This window comes from Zalophus californianus, chromosome 3, assembly GCF_009762305.2.
Source record: "Zalophus californianus isolate mZalCal1 chromosome 3, mZalCal1.pri.v2, whole genome shotgun sequence".
In the NCBI taxonomy this organism is placed as follows: domain Eukaryota; kingdom Metazoa; phylum Chordata; class Mammalia; order Carnivora; family Otariidae; genus Zalophus; species Zalophus californianus.
This window is the reverse complement of record NC_045597.1, coordinates 137,624,534-137,645,580: the sequence shown is the minus strand read 5'-3', so window position 1 is coordinate 137,645,580 and position 21,047 is coordinate 137,624,534. Positions and strand designations below refer to the sequence as shown.

General features: G+C 42.1%; 2 non-coding genes across 2 annotated transcripts; one reads left to right on the top strand and one right to left on the bottom strand.

The window, feature by feature from the left end:
* Positions 1-4,234: 4,234 nt before the first annotated feature.
* LOC113921172 lies at positions 4,235-4,343 on the bottom strand. The gene has a single exon (XR_003519568.1). It is a non-coding gene; the product is annotated as a U6 spliceosomal RNA (small nuclear RNA).
* Positions 4,344-19,812: 15,469 nt separating this feature from the next.
* Positions 19,813-19,919, top strand: LOC113921085. Its single transcript, XR_003519493.1, has one exon. It is a non-coding gene; the product is annotated as a U6 spliceosomal RNA (small nuclear RNA).
* The last annotated feature ends 1,128 nt before the right edge of the window (positions 19,920-21,047 follow it).

Sequence of the window (21,047 nt, the reverse complement as noted above, 5' to 3'; positions counted from 1 at the left end):
CATTCAATAAATTTTTATTGAGCGGTTACAGTGTGCTGGCCTCACCATAATCAAACCAGTGTCCCACCACAACTGTCTCTGGCCAATGGTCTCTGAGTGGCAGGTACGGAGGCAGGCCCCTGCTCCCACCAGGCACAGGCGCCCAAGAGACAGCTTTCTATTAAGAAGGGAAAGGGAATACTTTATAATCCACCCCTGCTTAAGGAATTATTTGGTTTCTTTTCTTCTTTCATCTCAATGGGCGAATTAAATTGCTTTTTTTAAAAAAACTTTAAACCTAGGGGTGTCTGGGTGGCTCAGTCAGTTAAGCGTCTGCCTTCAGCTAAGGTCATGATCCCAGGGTCCTGGGATCGAGTCCCACATCGGGCTCCCTCCTCAGCGGGGAGTCTGCTTCTCTCTCTCCCTCTGCCCTCCCCCTGCTTGTGCACTCTCTCTCTCTCTCTCATAAATAAAATACCTTAAAAAAAATTTTTAAACCTACAGGAAAATTGGGGAGGGGGTGAGGATTTAGAAAAAGTTTTGATGGCCAATAAATATTTTTGTTTTTTAATTTGTAAAAAAAAACTCAAGGATTCCCCTGTTTCCTGACATCCCAATCATAACTGAAGGCTTCTTGGGATGCATAATTTAGAGTGGCCCCTTCCTTCTGTCTTCCCCACAGCCTCGCTTCCCTGCACTCTGAGCACTGGGTCCTCCGTGTCTATCTCTGGAGTTAACAGTCAGCTGCAGGTTTCCCCCATTACCCGAAAGTAGAGCGTTCCTACGAAAACTTTCCTAAGCTGAAATGGCCTAAAGCAAAGAAGCAATTACCAGTAACTTACATGGAAAAATATTTAAGCATTCTCAGACCCCCAAAAATAACCTCTCTCAGGCTTTTCTGGTACCTTAGAACACACTTGCTAATGGATGCACAAAATAAATGGAGATAAAACACAAATGCTCTCAAACAGTACAAAGCTACGCTGGCTTGCCGCTGAGACGCTGAGTGTGGTTCCAGAAGGAGCTTGGTGGGGCAACTCTGACTGTTTTGGTGTGTGTGCTGCTTCTACGATGGACTGTCGCAAAACAAACACTGAACGCTATTTTCACATTTTGCCTTTTTCTCCTAAAAGCAAAAATCTTCCTCAGAATTTTTCGGTTAACAAAAACAGGTCCTAATGTAGTTCTTTCATAAAAGTGAAGTGGCCTAATGCAAATTTTTGAAAATCAGGGGATGCCTTTACATGTTTCTCTTACTGGTAAGTGTTTGAAAATGCCCCAATCCATCAACATTCTATTACAAATTCCTTAGTCTTAAAATTCTGCTCCTTCTATTCCAGAGGCACATTTACAGGAAGCTAATAAAGCTCAAGCTTTGGGACCTCCACTTACAAGGATACCTTTTAATAAGTACTCACTTTTACATCAAAGTTTACATTACTTATGACTTTATATTAACTTCCTTAATATAGCACCTAAATGGTCTAAAGCTTCAGGGGCGCCGGGGTGGCTCAGTTGGTTAAGCATCTGCCTTCGGCTCAGGTCATGATCCCAGGCTCCTGGGACTGAGTCCCACGTCAGGCTCCCTGCTCAGCGGGGAGTCTGCTTCTCCCTCTGCCCCTCCACCCCCCACCTCCGCTCATGTGCGCATGCTCTCTCTCATGCAAAAATACATAAGATCTTTTTTTAAAAAAAATAATAAAACCTGTCCTTGTATTATTGGGGCTTACATGTATCTTCTGATACAGAAACCAACCAAAGTAGGTATCTTAAAAACTTTCCTAAGTCACCAGCTTTCCATAAGAGTGACAGGAGAATCCCAGACCAATATAAGACAGCAAAAGTGTTTGCTCCTTTGTACTCCCAGAGGGGCCTACAGATAGTTCTAAAATAGTTCAGCTCAGTCACTCTTGCCCACATTGTGTTAGAGTCAGTTAAAGGCCCCACAGTGTGACCCACCCATATAACATGTTTGCCCCCTGAGGGGCCTGGGAAACAAGTCTGGACATTATCAGACATCGAGCTCAAATTTAGCTTAAATCTTGACCAGGAAGACGCCTGCCAGAACACCTGGCATATCCATCAACATAAATGTGTTTTAGTCATGAGAAACTCCCAGCCTTTTCCTGTTTTCTGTCTCCAAGCAATCAAGTTAAAGGTCACCTGTCGAAATACAATCTATTTAAAATAGGTACCTGAAACAAATAGCAGCAGACGACTGGAAAACCCTAATGCTTTATGGAGCTATTGCAGCCCCAAAGGTGCATTTTTACATTTATTCTTTCAAATAATCAAAAAACACTGATTGAGTGACTACGATTTATTAGGCTTCGGAAATATGAAAGATACATATTCTATAATAGGAAGTACTAGTCCTAGAACCAAGGGTCTGGATTCTAGATCCAACAAGAACTTCAGCCAGTAGGCACAACCCCACTCTGCCACTGGTTCTAGAATGCTCCTCACCACCAACACAAGCTGGTTGGCTGTGTGTATGAAAGGAAAATTCTCCCTTGGTGCTTCCTGCTTAGATTACTCTTAGGGCAAAGGCATGGATAGGTTCCCAAATGGGACCACCAAAGAAAAATGGAAAAACATATCTAATATAGTAGGGTAAACATAAGACCTGTTACCTAAATTACTTATCTAGATGACAACATAATTATTGTTTCATTTTTCATGTAACTACCACCAACTCTTAATCATCTACTATGTACTACAAATTGTGCTAAGGTCTTTGCAAATATTATTGCATATGTTATTGTTAATCTTTGTGACTTTACAGGTGGAGAAATCAAGGCCTGAATGGATTAGAAATTTGCCTCAAGCCACTTGCCTTGAATGGATCCAGAATTCAAACTCGAGATTGAGTAAATAAATTTGAATGGGAAGTCATAATATTGTCAACTTCCCGTTTGCCAGTTTAAAAAAAAATACTAACATTTCATAAAAACAAGGACATTTTAATAAGCCAAAACAAGGGGAGACCTAATCTTAGAGTAAAGGATAGTAGGCTCAGTTAAATAGACATAGCTTCATGGAAAACTTAGTACACTGCCTTTATTTTCCTCATTGAGCTGTGGACTTGCTCTAGTCCCAGGCCCACTATTTACCACCTGGGGCACACTGCTGCTTATAAGTGATCTAATTTCCTTCGGTTCTTTGGTTCTTTACAGCTGGAGGGGTGGTCACGTTTTTAAAAGGATGTACATGTACTTTCCAGCTCATCTTATCAGACACTTGCTACCTTTTCAGGTGATTTCAGTGGAGTCACTAAAATTCAGACATCATTTCACTAAACACAGGTTTCTGGAAGTCCTAAACTGCAATGGGAATGGTTAATTTGCTTCCCAGTGTATCTCCCTTCCTTTCTACTGCTCATTATTTGTGGGGTATTTCCTCCATTCATATTGTAAATTTTTAGTATTGAATTTATTTTTTACTCTTGAAGTTGGTAGAGTTGTGTGATTCTTTTAAATTACAAATCATAGAATTTGCTTTCCCACAAGGGCCAGAAGTAAACATTGTGTTCTTTGCCTCAGTCATACAACCTAGCCCTCATTCATAGGGGAAATAAAGTTAGAGCACAACAGGAGCCATGTTCAAAAGAAGTGAAGTAAGTGGCTCTGGAATTTCAAAGCATTTTCACGGACAGGCCCTCAACTGTACCCCGCGGCAGCCCCATGAAGGAGAGAGAGACTGATCTCCCATGTTGCAAATGGGGGGCTGAGACACCGAGGGAGGAAGTGACCCCAAGGTCTGACCACGGGTGAAGGAGCCAAGACTACCCCTCCAGACTATCTCAGTCACACTCTTCAAACTGCATTTTTACCTTTCTTGTCTTCATTCATCTGACAATATTATTGAGCACTTTCTCAGGAATGAGAAGGCATGGGGAGAGTCCAGCTGAAGATGCGAAGGTCAGTTCCACCTAATTCCCATGTTTCAGGGCGCTCACAGTCCTTTGGGGCTGGAGGCAAATATACAAATGATGTTAGAACTAGGCGGAATACACGTCCTGCTCAAAAGCCTGAAGTCATGCATCACAAGGACCCAAAGAAGGTAGCACTCCTGTGGTTGAGCCTTTACTGCCTCACACTCACATGTGTTTTCCCATCTTCTGAGTTAGATTTGCAGTGTTCCCCAAAATGAAAGTTCCAGACCACTGAAGCACTTATGGAGTGCTTGTTAAATACGGGTCCCTGGGCTCCACCTCAGACCTTCCCAAAAATTCCTTGGATCCCAGGAATTTTTTTTCAATATGGAACACTTGACAAATATGCATGTCACCCTTGCACGGGGACCATGCCAATCTTCTCTGTGTCACTTTCGGACATGTACATTTCAGGACATGTATTACTGAACCGAGCTTGAGAATTTGTATTTTTAACAAGCTTCAAGGTCATTCTGATGCACATTCCAGATTCAGAATCTCTGTTCTAAGGTTTCCCTATATGTGTGTGTGTGTGTGTGTGTGTGTGTGTGTGTGTGTGTGTGTGTGTGTATGAAGATGAAATCATAAGATGGCATCCACTTTTTGTCATACTAAATAACTCCACTTACACTACCCCATGAATACTGATTCATCAGAATGCTATTTGTCTCTAAAATACTTTAATAAAATAAAATATTTTTCGTAGAAAATTAGCTAGCTAGCTAGCTAGTCTATTACAAAACTCGGTGATACATTTCCCTCCTAAGAGCAGCTTTATGGCCTCAGCCACAGAAGAACTGTGTTAACCACAACACTGCATAGTCCTGGCCAGTGAGCATCAGCACTCCTTACTAAATGTATGTTCTACTGTGTTTTCTTGAATTAAATATGCTTGCAATGTGTGGCCTCTCTCCATGCAACTTTCTGGTGACTTCAGGTTCATAATTTTGATCCAGAGTGCTATCAAAAGATGATAGTACAGGTAATGCCATCAAGATATACAAAAGAGCGCTATGTTGGATGCTAAATTTTTTTAAGTAGCTCAAGGTGACTTTAGGGAAATGGCTGTAGCACAGAAGAAAGATCAGCAAGGATTCAGGGTGATGGAAATCTTCTGACATTATAAAAGGTATCATAAACATCTCTTCTATCAGGGAGGATGAACTAACAATTATGACTGCTAATGGGAAGACACTATGGCTTGTGACCTCAGGAGATTGAAAGAGAGGATAAAAGCCACTTAAGAGGAACCCCTGGACTCAGGGACTCGACCAAAACAGCCTGTTCACTTAAACTCCCCTGGAGCACATACCCCTGAAGTGAAGGGGAGGAATGCCTACACTGATGCTGGGCTTGCAGCCTCCAACACGCCAATGTCTCACTGTAGCCAGTGGGAATAGTTACAACATGCTAGAACAGTGGTTTCAAACCTCAGAGAATCCAGGTGATACGGAGACAGGGTCCTGTGCCCCACTGCTAGGTATTCTGTTTCAACAAGACTATGGGATGGCCTGAGAATCTGCTGTTCTAACAGGCTTTTTTTTTTTTAAAGATTTATTTATTTGAGAGAGCGAGAATGAGAGAGAGAGAGTACATGAGAGGGGGGAGGGTCAGAGGGAGAAGCAGGCTCCTCGCTGAGCAGGGAGCCCAATGTGGGACTCGATCCCGGGACTCCAGGATCATGACCCGAGCCAAGGGCAGTCGCCCAACCAACTGAGCCACCCAGGCTTCCCTCTAACAGGCTTCTTGTGATGCTTTACCGTATTGGTTCTTGCACCACACATTTATTTTATTTTTTATTTTTTGCCAATTTTAAATACAGTTTTAACTGACCCTGATCACTATCTGTAATAATGGAACACATTTCTCTGCATTAAACTAATATGCACATATAGCATCAAATCTAAATACTATGTCCATTACTTGCACCACGGTTTAGGAAACTTAACTAAACAGAAAACCAGTTGGCATGGCACTGTGGTACCTGAAACATAATTATGTCTTGTGATTTCCCAATACTCTTTCTTTGACCATTAATCATATCCACTAATCTTTTGTTGTTATTGCCATTGTTGCCTTGCCCACAATAACATGGGGGGGGGGAGTGGGGGTGAAATCCAAATGTTAATAAGTGTTAATTATGGCATCTTAAAAATCAAATCAAAACAGCAAAAAATCATGAAAAAATAATTCATGAAAGCTGACAAGCCTTCACCCTTAATCATCATCTCAAGGTTAAATAATGATCAGAATTCTTTCAGTTGAAGTACTTATGTTGCATCTTGATGTTTGACTATCGTGTAACTGTGCTATTAGGCTCTATTTTTCATTGCAGATGAAACTGATGCATCTTTGTATGGTGGAGTCTGACATAGTAAAATTGTTACTCTCTAGGTAGGATATTCATAAAAATGTAATTATCGTAATCAGAACGGTCTTTAAGCTCATGAGAGGGGATTGCCAGATTTGTGATTGGCAGTTTTCAATCACTTCACGTATAATAAATAAACTTCTTAAAGCAGCCTTGGGAGTCACTGATGTCTTACAGAGGGAAACTATTCTGATCAAATAACAAAAGGGTGTCGGGAGATGGTGATGGAAACTCAAGTTGGCCTCCTCTGCCTGCCTGGCTTTGGGCAGGACTGGATGGAACTTTTAACAGATTTCATTTGGTTTACTCACCAACAGATGTAATTAACAGTGCCATTTGCTGGGGGAGGGCATTGAGAAGAGAGCTCACAGGAAGACAACCGTTACTGAGTAGAATGCATTTATCCTAACTTGCAGCAGGAGCCCAGGAGTTGCTGTGCATGCACCATGCCACCGGGGGGGGGGGGGGGGATGACGTAGCAATGCCATCAGGGGCATTTGGCCTTTGCTCAGTTGGGAGTTTCCAGTGTTCTTAATGTCCCCAATACTGGTTTAGTCAGCATGCTTAATAAATGTAGAGATACTACAAACGAGCCCATGTTGGTGGGCTAGAGAAATAAAACCCAACAAAGTCAAGTCAACAGGCTATTCAATTTGAAGACGAACCTACTCAAACTGGACCACAACTTTGTTTTGATTCCCACTGTCTCTTTTAGAATTACTCAGTGGGGGCAAGTTGGTCCCCTGCCCCTGCGTGAAAACCTCCATAATCCCAGGACTTGTTTTTAATCATTCTTTGGTAATAAAAAATCCTACAGCCACTTTAAGTCTCCAACACAACCCCAATTAAGAAGTTAGAATATCCAGTCTTGTAGAATAATCAGCTCCTAGAATCAGATTGAAAGGTGACACTTTTTAGGACACCTGGGTGACTCAGTCAAGCATCTGCCTTCGGCTCAGGTCATGATCCTGGGGTCCTGGGATTGAGTCCTGCATTGGGCTCCCTGCTCAGCGGGGAGTCTGCTTTTCCCTCTGCCCCTCCCCTGCTCATTTTCTCTCTCTCTCAAATAAAATTTTAAAAATAAATAAATAAAGGTGACACTTTTCCCTTCACCCCTCTGGGGCCTTCTCCAGCCAAGAAGCTGGAGGAGGGGGCAGGGTCCATCTGTTCCTTACCTCCACCTAGTGTTTCCAGCTCTCTGCCGCCATTTCACTAGCCATGGTTTGTTCCTGGATCAAGGCAGGCAGAGGGAAGAGAAGTAAGCAGGGGAAGAGGGAGAAAAGTTCTTCCTTGACTGATCATCTCTTAGGGTAGCTTCTCTCTTTCTGAGCTAGGCTGTGAAACTGAAAGCTGCCTCTCCTTGGTCTGGGGTGCTCTCTCAGTGCCTCAGAGACCCACCATCCCCCATGCTGGGGACCTCTCACCTGAAGTTCGTTCATCAGCTGAAACTCCAGCTCCACATCACAACTCCTGCCGCTCCCTGTTGAAGCCGAAGAGCTCCTCTAGGTGGCCCTATTGGACAGGAGCTAAGTTTCTTTGCCCTTTCCTCCCTTCTTCTCTTTCCCTCTCCCTCCTCCCTACCCTTCCCTCCTCCTCCCCTCTCTTCCCAGCACCTCCCCCTCCCCCTCTCCCTACCCTTTTTTCCCCCTTCCCCCTCCCTTCCCCATCCCCCAGTGCTGGCCCACTCAGTCACAAGTCTACTCCAAGCTGCAGGAGATGTGTGTAAAGCTCTCTGAATGAAGACTTTTCAGTGAGAAAGCAACTTTGGGGTGAGAGGGGCTTTTAGACTGCCCTCCAGAAAAACCCTCTTCACACCTCTTCCTCCCAATCCTCAACCCCCTGATATTTTGTTATGGGGAACAGCTGTTCCCCATGTGTGTGAAGAGTCCTGCAGTAGCAGTAACACCCCGGTGCCACTTACTGATGCTATTCACTCCCTGGGAAAGCTTAGCCTGGCCCCCCTTCCTCTGGCGCTGGTCTTCCCCTCAGGCATGTATCTGTTCTGCCCAGAAGGTCACCCTGGGGTTCGGTGAGCAGCTGCACTTGGTGCCACACTAAGCCCTAGCCTCCAGCTCGGTGTCTTGTAGTAACAAAGGAGAGATTTTGGCCTCGATCTGCTACCTTTCATTTTGTTTCCCAATTTGTTCAGAACCAACAGAAGAAGGTGCTATGTATTGAGCCTCTCTTTCTACCTTGAATGTAGGCAAAGGATTTGAGTCATGTTACCACTTTCTGGATACTCCTTCTGAAGATCTCTATCCTTTTATGGCTTCTTTCTTTTGCTTGTCATATATTTTATCTTGATGCCTCAGTGAGAACTTCTTATTTAACATCTTGAAATGTGTCATATGGGAAATAACTAGCTAAAAGCTTTTAGAGTTTTCTTGAGGAATAATTGATGATAACAACTATTTGAGGACATATATATATAGCCCAGAAATGAATATCTTTTAGATAAAACTTTAAAATACTTCAGAAAGGGTAGAGCCTAGGAGTCTCAGTCAGTTAAGCGTCTGACATCCAACGTCAGGCTCTTGATTTTGGCTCAGGTCATGATCTCAGGGTCATGAGATCGAGCCCCATGCTGGGCTCCATGCTGTGTGGAGCCTGCTTAAGATTCTCTCCCTTTCCCTCTGCCCCTCCACACTGCTTGCTCGTACATGTGCATGCTCTCTCTTAGAAAAAAAAATAATATTTTTTTAAAAATAAAATAAAATACTTCAGAAAGAAAAAGCGCTTTCAGGGGACTCAAATTTTTTCTTGACTTTGCCAAAGACTGGCTATATGACCTTGGGAAAGTTGCTCCATCTCTCCAAACCTGATTTTTTCATTTATGAAATAAAGAGTCTGGCCTAAAAGTCTCTCAGGTCCTTTTCCAAGTCTTACCATGAATCTGCGAGACCTTGAAGGGAATTGGGAGAACTTTTCTGTTGCTAAGGAGGCAATGCTGCTGATGTGGCATGGGGGTTAACACACAGGCTCCTGAGGTATTCATGAATGTGGCCCTTCCTCTACTCACTCAGACACAAACACTTACTAGTGCATACGTCTTTGCACCAAGAGATAGTTGGGTGCATAAAATTTAATTCTTGACCCAAGAAACTTATGAATATGAAGGAGAAGCTAGATTGTTCGCAAATATTGTTAAACACTACACGATGCTTTATTTACCCGAGAAACATTTACTGAGCACCTACCATCGTACGTACAAAACGCTGTGGGATGGTGCTTGGAGTGCATGGGTGCAGTTTCCTCCCAGAGCACCACCTTGACACACAGGACATACCTACACAGAACCCATAATCAGGGTGGGCTGAAAGCAGGGCTATGGCCATATGACAGTCCACAGCCCCAAATCTAACCTCACACCCTTGGTCCTGTGCTTCCAAAGACAAAAACAAAAGATATTTCTATTAGGAAAATTGTGGTGGTGCTTCTTCTCTTCTCCTCCATCTCTGTCTTTTTGAAGACATGATGTCAGGATTCACTCTGTTTACAGTTTGACTACTTCATGGAAAAATGTGTCTATAAAACACCTGGTAGTTGTAAAAAGGCTTGGGTAAGGCCCAGGGAGTCAGATAAATAAATGTTATTTATTCAGCTGTCCCAAGCCATCACCAATCTCCTTACACCCAAGGATTGTCTGTCCTCTCCTAAATTTTATTTCTAATCTCGCTACAAAGTCAGGTAAAAAAAAAAAAAAAATCAGGAAAATCAAAGCTCTACCTCCCTGAAAAACTATCAAGTACAAACATTCTTTGTGGCATTTCAGGAATGCTTTGATACCCTGAACTAGAAAAGATGGTTGCAAATGCTTTTATCTGGTATAGCAAACATAGTAAATCCAAGTAAAGGTTATACTTGTCGATGCAGTTCAGCAACTATCTCCTAAGCACCTGTGGTGTACCTGGTTCATGCATTAAAGTCATAGAAGACACCAGAGATTCTAGCATGTTCTCCAAGCCACATTGTCAAAGTAAACAGTGAGTCCATCGCCTGGTCCCTACCTGCAGACAGTGCCCTGGTGGGCTCTGAAGTTGCTCTTTGCTGTTATCTAAGCTCTAAGACTGAACCCTAACCCTGACTTCTTCCTTTCAGTGACTCTTCCCAGGTAAATTATGTTCACCTGCTGAAATGCATTACCTTGTGCATTTTTTAAAGGCTTTGATCTTTATTCTGGTGATAAACATTTAACTCAGAATTAGTGATCAGGCAGCTTTCCACAGAGAGGTAGGCTCCTGCCTTACTAATTTTAGTATGGACTGAGTTGAAATCCCTTCTAGGCAGGGTCCCTAAAAAGAGGATATTTCCATTGAAGACACATGTGGGAATTTTGCTTATTGGGCAAAGGAGAAGGGACACCACCTAAACAGGTAGCCAAAACAATAAGACATGTGGGGAAAAGCTCCAAGTGGGCAGAGAAGTTAGAAGGGGTTGTGCCATACTGAAAGTGATGATATTTTTTTAATCAAACACTAGGGCGGATAGCCTGACACATGGTCTGAAAACAGAACAGATTACTTAAAATCTGGGATGTATGATCACCATCTTCACAGTAAATGAAGCCAGCAGCTGTTCAGAGTGAAAGTCATTAACAATGAGTCTCTGTACATTGAGGGATCCAGAGGAGTGGATGGGAAGCCGACTGATGTCATCCATTTATAAGCCAGAGCTTCCTCACACAAAACAAAGAGCGTTTGTTACAGGAGGGTTTCCTGGAACCACTTGCTGTCAGCACCTTGTCTGCACGGACAAAGGTGTAATCTACTTACCAAAAAACAATGAAGCTTTGCTTCCAAACAACACAGTCTGGGAACGCAAAGTACAAGAACTAGGGGCAAGCACAGGACAGACTGTGAGCTGTCCTTTACGTGCTCAGTTCTATAACTGCTGCTTCAACGGAATTCAAGTATCATACTATTGTTTTTAATTAAACCCTCATCACTCTGCCTTCCCATCTTGTGCATTCAATTTGAAACTTGGGAATTGTTTTGTTGCAAAGGAGGAGATTCAGAAATTCCAATTCTCCTACTTAATAAGAATGTTATGTTCCGGATAATGTAATAAGAGAAAAGCTTCCCTTTGTTGCCAACTCTCAAAGTCAACTCTTAGTCATGTACTTGGAGAATAATCCTTGGAAAATATTTTAACTCCAATTCCTATTACCAATATAGAAGTTTCTAGGCTTCCATCTCTACTTTTAAGTTGTTGTGTGCTTTTTCAACTTATATCCTAGCAAAAGCTGATTTTCCTTAAAATATGACATCATAAGTTTATTTTAACCATTCAATGTTTTGAGCTATCTGTATCATCATTTTAGTTCCAGGTGTATCACTTTTTTTTCTTTCTACATTAGGACTTTAAATAGAAAACCGAAACATAGAAGATTCATTTGACTGTAACTGGTGTATCAGTTGTTTATAGCGGCAAATGATCAACTAAAAATGGGTTAAATTTACAACCTCACACGACAAGAAGTCCAGAGGTGTGGCATTTGCTATTGGTTGGCCAGTTCAGTGGCTCAATGACTTGCTGAGGACCTGGACTCTTTCCACATTTCCACCTCATCATCCTAGGTGCACTGGTGTCAATCCTCAAATTTGGCTAACACTCAGCTTACGGGGAGTATCCTTAACAGAGGAACTTATTAATTACCACCACAGGGGAGTAGTCAGCAAAATCCAGAAGCGATTGAGGAAATTTAAACCTGACTGGATATTGATTAAGGAATTTCTGTCAATATTTTTAGGAGTGATTAAGGTATTATAGTTATATTTTTTGAGAGTCCATATCTTTTAGAGACACATGCTGACACACTTACAGCAGAAATGATAATGATATCTGAGATTTACCTCAATGCCTCAAAATAATCTGGTGGGAGCAGGGAGTGAGAATGGGGAAAAGACAGGTTATGAGTAATAATAACTGGGAAGCTGGGTGATGTGTGCATAGGGATACATTATACAATTTCTCTTTTTTCTGTTTTTTTATAACAATTTTTATATATTTCATTTTTTAAAAAAATGACATGAGAAAAGAGTAAAAGGAAGAAAAAAGGAGGGGTCAGGTAGACAATTCTCCTAACTTAGTCAACAATTTGGACCATTGAACCTCTACTGGACTTTCACAGCCTAGAGCGGGAACTGACCGACGGCAACATGCAACTAGGTCCCCTGGGAATACACCATCTGCCTCTTCAGAGTGGTCTTGCCAAGGATGTCTCAGGGCTTGCTCACAATGGCAGTCTGGGAGTAAGTACTCCCACTATCTGCATTATTATTATGAGAAAATGGAGAAAAGCCTTCCTGACCATTCTAAACTAAGTACTCCCCCCAAAAGCAACATAATCCCATTGAAATAGTGTTAGCAGGTCACAGAGTGTTAATTCTAGCCCATGTGGTCCTAAACAAAATATTTTTGGACATAAATAAAATTCTAGTGATGTGTCATTGACATTAAAGTTGGCATCTAAAGCCTTATAGTTGTATACTCATGTTCAGTGAAGGCTCTGTTCATTTTGAGAAGGTATAAATCTAATGCACTAAGAACCAAGAAACATATTTTTAAACTTCGTTTGCTTGCTGTAAATGACAGCAAAACCAAAAATCAAACCTCTTAACAGCTATAAGCCTGTTTTGCTCCAACAGGACTTCATTATCCCAACCCTCCAAAAACAAACAAACAAACAAACAAAGGCAAAACACACCCCCCACACATGCACATACACTAAACAGCACAGGCCAGTATTCAAACTTCCTAAAAAAATGAGTGACGAAGACACGTCCAAACTCCAGACTGCTTGTAAAAGATCCCTAAGCATGGCTCTCAATAACGCAACTGAACAATACAGGACAAAACTGCAGGCGGAACGTTTAGCTATTTTCCTAGCTATATCTAAGCAGCTCCTAGACTTCTCCTGGAGTCATACTGAAACCAGCTCAAAACAAAACAAAACAGAAACAAAAACAAAAAAACAAAAAATTAGTTTGGTTCTCACTTCGACAGGCATGAAAGAGTGACCAGAGGTAGAGAAAAGTTGGGATGTGAATTGCCCAGCAAGACCCATGAGGGGCTGAAGGAAATACAGTCTCTTTTTGGTATTTTTCTACCTCCATGATCTTCTTACTTTCTGGCTCTGCCACTCTTCATCCCCTGCCTGGGTTTGTACTATGCTCATCTCCCTCTGGCCTCCCTGAGCGTTTCTCCATTCTGCCCTCTAAATTTTCAGTGCTCCCAAATTCGATTACAAATTCCCAAATCAAGCTTTCAATTACAGCAATAGGTAATTACTAGAATGGTAGATTGTTCCATCCTCCCCAAGCCATCTTCCATCAAAATTCTAATTCCCATACTCTCCATGGGCTGATCTAATCTAGCAGCTGGGAAAGACATCCTCAGTTACCAGCTCACAGTCCTAAGGGTCTATCACCCTTATATTTTCTCTCATCAGAATGCTCAGAGGGTACATCTTAGAGAGGTAGGTATTAAAATGTCTTCAATAGCAGAAACTAAGGAGGTGATACAGAGAAGAGAAAAGGTTTCAGGCATGCCTGATCATCCTAATTTACTTGAATGTAATAAAAACTCCCAATTAAAGGTGTAGCCTAGTAAAAGTGTTTCGGAATGAGGGTGATACCAATTACTCAAACAAGGTACTGGTAGGTTTTGTTCTTCCTCCTTGATGAAAATTTTGTCATGAAAAAAAATTCAAGCTCTACAATGCACATGACAAGGTTCATTCAATCTAGACAGTTCCACAAAAGTTTTTTTTTCCTTCTGAGTAGCCAAGGTGACTCATGAATTTCCCTGTCCTCTTTTTATGCCCCCACTGAGATAATATAGAAATATTTTAAACTATTGGACTTTCAGACAGAAATATATCTTAGAACAGTAGCCTCCAAACTTTACTGCTCATCAGGGGACTTTCCTTTAATAAACATTTTCATCTCCCCCTGCTCCACTGAATCAGATCCTCCGCCAGGGTGGTAGAAAGTAAGGGACTGGGGTAGGAATGTTTTCATCCTGTGCATATAATTCTAATGATCAGTCAGGTTCAGACACTACTGTTGAGAGCACCATGGTACCACCCAGTACCTCCTAAGTCATACCACTTATCTGCTCAGATCCATAGAGGAGGGGAAGAAAGCCTCTGTGAGCCCTACCCTGCTTCCCACCTACCTGGCAAAGTGCATCACTTCCCTAATCTCAGAGCCCTGTAATCTGGGTCACCCAATTTAAGATATTCATACTTCCGTATAAGCAATTCCTCCTACAGACAAAAAGAAAACACACTTATCGACGCCCTAAGTATGAAGCTCTCAAATAGCTAATTCCATTTACCAACGACAATGTCCTTGTGAGGTTGGCATCAGCACCATCTTGTAGTTGAAGAAATGGGCTGAGATGATGTGTAATTTTGCCAAGTTCTCCGTGGTTAGGCACAGAGGGTAGATTAAGAGCCTGTGCTGTTGGGACAGGACGGATTATGGACGTAGTCACTTGTGCCCTGTTCTTATTTCTGTTGGAGGCTTATTTGATAGAAAGAAAAGGTGATATTTCCCCTTCTTTCCCTCTTTGGAAGGAAACCTAGCTTTTTTGTTCTGAGACTCAGAATGGTCTTATGCTCAGGTGTCAGAACTTTAAGAACGTCTTTGTGTTTCAAAAGCTATCCTAGAAAAAGCCCCAACCAGGACTTTGAGAGTTCTGGGGTCTTCAAGAAAAGAAGCTGAAATTATCCTAAAAAGGGAGAAGATGGAATGCAGTGTTTCCCAGGGAGGACAGACAGGGCCCTACCCTGAGAAGATGGCTTCCCCAGAGGCTGGAGGGAGGTGTGGACATTTATTGCATGCAAGGGTATAGAGCAATTCAAAGTTTGCCATGCCACCACCGCTACAAAAGGGCTAAGACTGTGCCACCCTCAACCAAACTAAGGCAGTTGTCCCATCTTAAAATTTGGCTCATGGGGAACCCCAGAAAGAGAAAAGGAACTAGCATTCACTTTACACCTGTAGCGTACCCGGAAGGTTTACCCCAGGGGTCCAGGGAGTCCTGAGAGTCTTCACGAGGCATTGAGCCCATGGCAGCTCTACCATGGCAGGTGTTTCCTCTTCTTCCTCACACCTCACAGCTGGTACGGAGATGCACAGAACGCTGTACTAGTGTACGCGCCCCCTGGGGGTCACATTTGGAGATCTCAGCTCTCTGCCCACAGAGTGTGGTCATGGGCTCACAGATTCATGGCTTACAATGCACCTGGCTCTTTATCATAATAAAAACCAAACAGAATGAGTAAAAGAAACCAGACATGAGAGAGCACAAACTGTACGTTCCATTTACATGAAGTTCAGAAACAGACTGAACTCACCCATAATGATAGTGGGTAGTACCACAGTTACCTTTGGCCAGGTATTAACTGGGAGTGGGCACAAGGGAGCCTTTTAGAGAGCTAGAAACTTTCTATATCCTGATCTGGATGGTGACTACACAGGTGTATACATATGTGAAAATTCATTGAGCTGTACACTAAAGATATGTGCACTTTACTGTTATGTAAATATTATCTCCACAAAATAAATAAATAATACAAGCAAATAAGCCACCAGACACAGGTACTAAACAATAACTTACAAAGATCTGCTAGCTCTAGCTTGCCTATTACTGGGGACACTGAGTCCCCTCTTACTGACTTAATACCTTCCCAATTCCTAAAATTAATCTGGCTCCCTACCCTATAAATGCACAGGGAATTTAAAGAGCCAGAGAAGAGCATTCAGCCCAACAGTCCTCACCCAGGCAGCATTGTGTATAGGTGCAGAGAGGACAGAGCCAGACTGCCCAGGTTCAAATCCCTGCTCTGCCAATTAAGGGTTAAAGCCTTAAGCAACTTACTTAAATTTGCTATTCCTCAGTTTCCTGACCTGTATAATAGTCTTTATAATGAGGATTAAGCAAGATTAATCCATATAAAAGCACTCAGTAAATACCCAATATTATTATTTTTGTTTAATCCTCACAGCAACCCTATCTGATAGATGGCATTGTCCCCCATTTTACAAGTGCAGAAACTGAAGCTCACAGAGGCTAAACTTGCCTAGGTTACACAGTTGGCAATGAGCAAATCGGGGTTTGAACCTGGGTCTGTCTTTTCTTTTTCTTTTTTTTTTTTTTAAAGATTTTATTTATTTATTTGAGAGAGAGCATGAGAGGGGGTTGGGTCAGAGGGAGAAGCAGACTCCCCGCCGAGCAGGGAGCCCGATGCAGGACTCGATCCCGGGACTCCAGGATCATGACCTGAGCCGAAGGCAGTTGCTTAACCAACTGAGCCACCCAGGCGCCCTGTCTTTTCCTTTTCTATTAAGAAGCTTCTCTAGTGCCCCCTAGATCCTCCTGGTCCCTGTGCCTCCGTCTGCTCCCTCTTGGATTTCCTTAGGGCTAGCCCATCATGAATCTGCATTTCTATCACTACGTGCTGCTGAGACTGGACTATATAGCCCACTCCTCAGGGAACTTTCTAGTCTTTTGGATTCTGTCTGAGCCCCAAGTACAGAATAATCAACCTACATAACAGGCAACGATTGGATCAAAACGGTGAACTGAGCTCGTAAGACCAGGTTCTCTTCCTCCCCGATTTTTTTTACAATGACGGGGGAAAATGTTGTTTTTAAAGAAGAAATCCACACAAGTCTAGTAGACCAGAAAGGATACTATTATCAGAAAAATTTGAACTATCTGGAAGATAGAAGTTAAATGAAATCAACATTGACAAGCATGAAGCAAAATCACATCCCAAAACTGGTTGCAGAATATGAACCAAATAAATGATTAAAATGGGAATGGGAAGATAAGAGCAAATCCAGAGAGATTCCAAAATCAGAGGGACATTTACAGTAGTAAAGAAAAGGCTCTGTATCAACCATGAGGATAATTTACTAAAGAACTGTATCCAGAACAAGGGGCCCGTTGCCTTCCTCTGCAGAAAATGTGGCAGAAAGAAAACATCAGTAGTGTTTGGCCTGGGGAGGAGACAGAAAGGCAGGAGGAAGTGTTGGGAGGTGACAAGGTAACTCTGCAAGGAAGAAAATGTGCACGGCCTGCCACCAGAGTAAAGCCTTCCTTACTGTAGCATCATGGCAGGGAAATACCACAACTATGTGGTGTATTGGTTTTCTATTGCTGTTGTAACAAATTTCCACAAGCTTAGTGGCTTAAAACAACACAAATTCATTATTTTACAGTTCTGTAGGTCAGAAGTCCCAGGCTAAAATCATGGTGTCAGCAGTCCTTTTGGGAGACAAGGGGAGAATTTGTTTTTTGCATTTTTCCACCACATTCCTTAACTCCTGCCCCCTTCTCTATCCTCAAAGACAGCAGTGTGGCATCTCTCTGACTCTTCTTCCATAGTCACAGCTCCCTCTGATCACATCTGCAAAAGCTTCCCCACTTTTAAGGGATAATCAAGATAACCACCCTTTCTCAAATTATTTAACTTAATCACATCTGCAAAATTGCTTTTGCCATGTAAGGGAACATGTTCACAGGTTTCAGGGATTAGGCCATGGGCATCATTGGGGCCGTTTTTCAGCCTACCACATGTGGTTACTGGACACCTGGCGGATAACTCTGCTTTCTGGCTTGGCAATTGGAGTACTGGTTGTCCCACCTGGAACCTGAATCTGGAGGGGTACCCACAAAGGCTGGCAGCGATGACCTAACCAGACTGTTCCAGCTGAGTGTCCTTGCCTGTGGCTCCTTTGGTTCCTGCTGGTTTTCCAAGCCTGATGTTCAACCTTCCAGTCAGTTCTGCAAGCTACTCAATAACCAGCCAATAAATTATTTTGCTGTATAAATTATCCAGAGCTAGTTTCTGTTACTTATAATCAAGAATTCTGACTGATACAGACTCTTAAATACAGAAAACAAACTGATGGTTGCCAGGGGGGAGGAGGGTGGAGGGTGGGTGAAATAGATGAAGGTGATTAAGAGGTACAAACTTCCTTAGTTATGAAATAAATAAGTTATTAAGATGAAAAGTACAGCACAGGGAATATAGTCAATAATACTGCAATAACATTGTATGATTACATTTACTGTATGTGGTAAGCATTGAGTAATGTACAGGATTGCTGAATCACTATGATGTATACCTGAAAATTAATATAACATTATATGTTAATTATACTTCACTTAAAGAAAAGATAAGCTAAGGCAACATGTTCTTTTCTGAAGCTAGAATTTGATTTATGATAATACATTTCTAGAGATCTACATGAAATTTGGAAGAAACAAATTCAAAGTAGTTATTAAAAAACTTACTTTCTGGGGCTGCCTGGGTGGCTCAGTCGATTAAACATCTGACTCTTGGCTTCAGCTCAGGTCATGATCTCTGGCTCATGAGATGGAGCTCTGTGTCAGGCACAGAGCTGAGCGTGAAGCCTGCTTAAGATTCTCTCTCTCTCCCTCTCCCTCTGCCCCTCCCCACCCCGCTTGCTCTCTCAAAAAAATAAAAACAAAAACCCACCAACTTTCTGAATGTTTCCTATAAATATAATACAAATATCATTTATTCGTAACACTATATAATGACTTCTAGATTTGTAAATTTATTTTTTAAGGATTTTATTTATTTAGTTGAGAGAGAGAGAAAGGGAGAGAGAGCACAAGTGGGGGGAGGGGTAGAAGGAGAGGGAGAGAGACAAGCAGACTCTCCCCTGAGTGCAGAGCCTGACACAGGCTCAATCCCAGGACCCTGAGATCATGACCTGAGCCGACGTTAGACACTTAACTGACTGAGCCACCCAGGCATCCCTAGATTTGTAAACTTAAAGTGATGTGATTCAGTAAAGGTATTCATGTTAAAATCATTAAACAGAGAATAAACTGGTGGTGGCCAGAGGGAAGGTAGGTGGGGGAATGGGTGAAATAGATAAAGGTAATTAAGAGGTACAAAATTCCAATTATGATACAAATGAATCATGGAAATGAAAAGTACAGCACAGGGAATATAGTCAATAATACTGTAATAATGTTGTATAGTGATAGATGGTGACTACACTTATGTGATGAGCACTGAGTAATGCACAAAATTGTCAAATCACTATGTTGTACACCTGAAACTAATATAATACTGTATATCAATTATACTTTAATAATAAAGTAAAATAAAAATTTGTAATCTAAAAAAAAAAGAAAAAAGAATTCCGACTGATAAAAAATATCCTATGTGCCTGCTCCACACCCATTTATCTTTAAGCAAATACTTCCTGGGGACAGTCCCTACATACCTATGTAGAATTTATATCAGATCTTGCATTCAGAGGAAAGGCCTGTCAGCACACTCACACAAAAGCAGATAAAATCTAAGCCACTTACTTATAAAAATTGGCCTAGTTCTTCATTTGTAAAAGAAAAGTATAACACAGGATCACCAGACATGAAGGAAAACAAACATCATGTGAGACAAAGAGACAGACCTGACCTGAAAGAAAACAAGATCAGAATAAAATTTTCATCTTAAGAGAAAGGGGATGGTGTGCTTGCTTCGGCAGCACATATACTAAAATTGGAATGATACAGAGAAGATTAGCATGGCCCCTGTGCAAGGATGACACGCAAATTCGCGAAGTGTTCCACATTTTTTCCAAAGAAGACATCCAAATGGCCAACAGACACAGGGAAAAGTGCTCAACATCTCTCAGCATCAGGGAAATCCAAACCAAAACCTCAATGACATATCACCTCACACCTGTCAGAATGGCTAAAATTAACAAGTCAGGAAACAACAGATGTTTATGAGGATGCAGAGAAAGGGGAACCCTCCTACACTGTTGGTGGGAATGCAAGCTGGTGCAGCCACTCTGGAAAACAGTATGGAGGTTCCTCAAAAAGGTGAAAATAGAGCTACCATACGATCCAGCAATTGCACTACTGGGTATTTACCCCAAAGATACAAATGTAGGGATCCGAAGGCGTACATGCACCCCAATGTTCCTAGCAGCAATGTCCACAATAGCCAAACTGTGGAAAGAGCCAAGATGCCCATCGACAGATGAATGGATAAAGAAGATGTGGTATATATACACAATGAAATATTATGCAGCCATCAAAAGGAATGAGATCTTGCCATTTGCAATGACGTGGATGGAACTGGAGGGTATTATGCGGAGCGAAATAAGTCAATCAGAGAAAGACATGTATCATATGACCTCACTGATATGAGGAATTCTTAATCTCAGGAAACAAACTGAGGGTTGCTGGAGTGGTGGGGGGTGGGAGGGATGGGGTGGCTGGGTGATAGACATTGGGGAGGGTATGTGCTATGGTGAGCGCTGTGAATTGTGCAAAACTGTTGAATCACAGATCTGTACCTCTGAAACAAATAATACATTATATGTTAAAAAGAAGAAGAAGAAGGCGGAGGAGGAGGAGAAGAAGATAGCAGGAAGGGAAGAATGAAGGGGGGGAAATCAGAGGGGGAGACGAACCATGAGAGACGATGGACTCTGAGAAACAAACCGAGGGTTCTAGAGGGGAGGGACGTGGGAGGATGGGTTAGCCTGGTGATGGGTATTAAAGAGGGCACGTTCTGCATGAAGCACTGGGTGTTATATGCAAACAATGAATCATGGAATACTACATCAAAAACTAATGATGTAATGTACGGTGATTAACATAATAAAAAAAAGGGAAAGGGGGTGGTGGTTCATTTGGTATATTCAGAAATATTTGGGAATATTTTGCCTACATACTGCAAGAGCATTCAGAAGT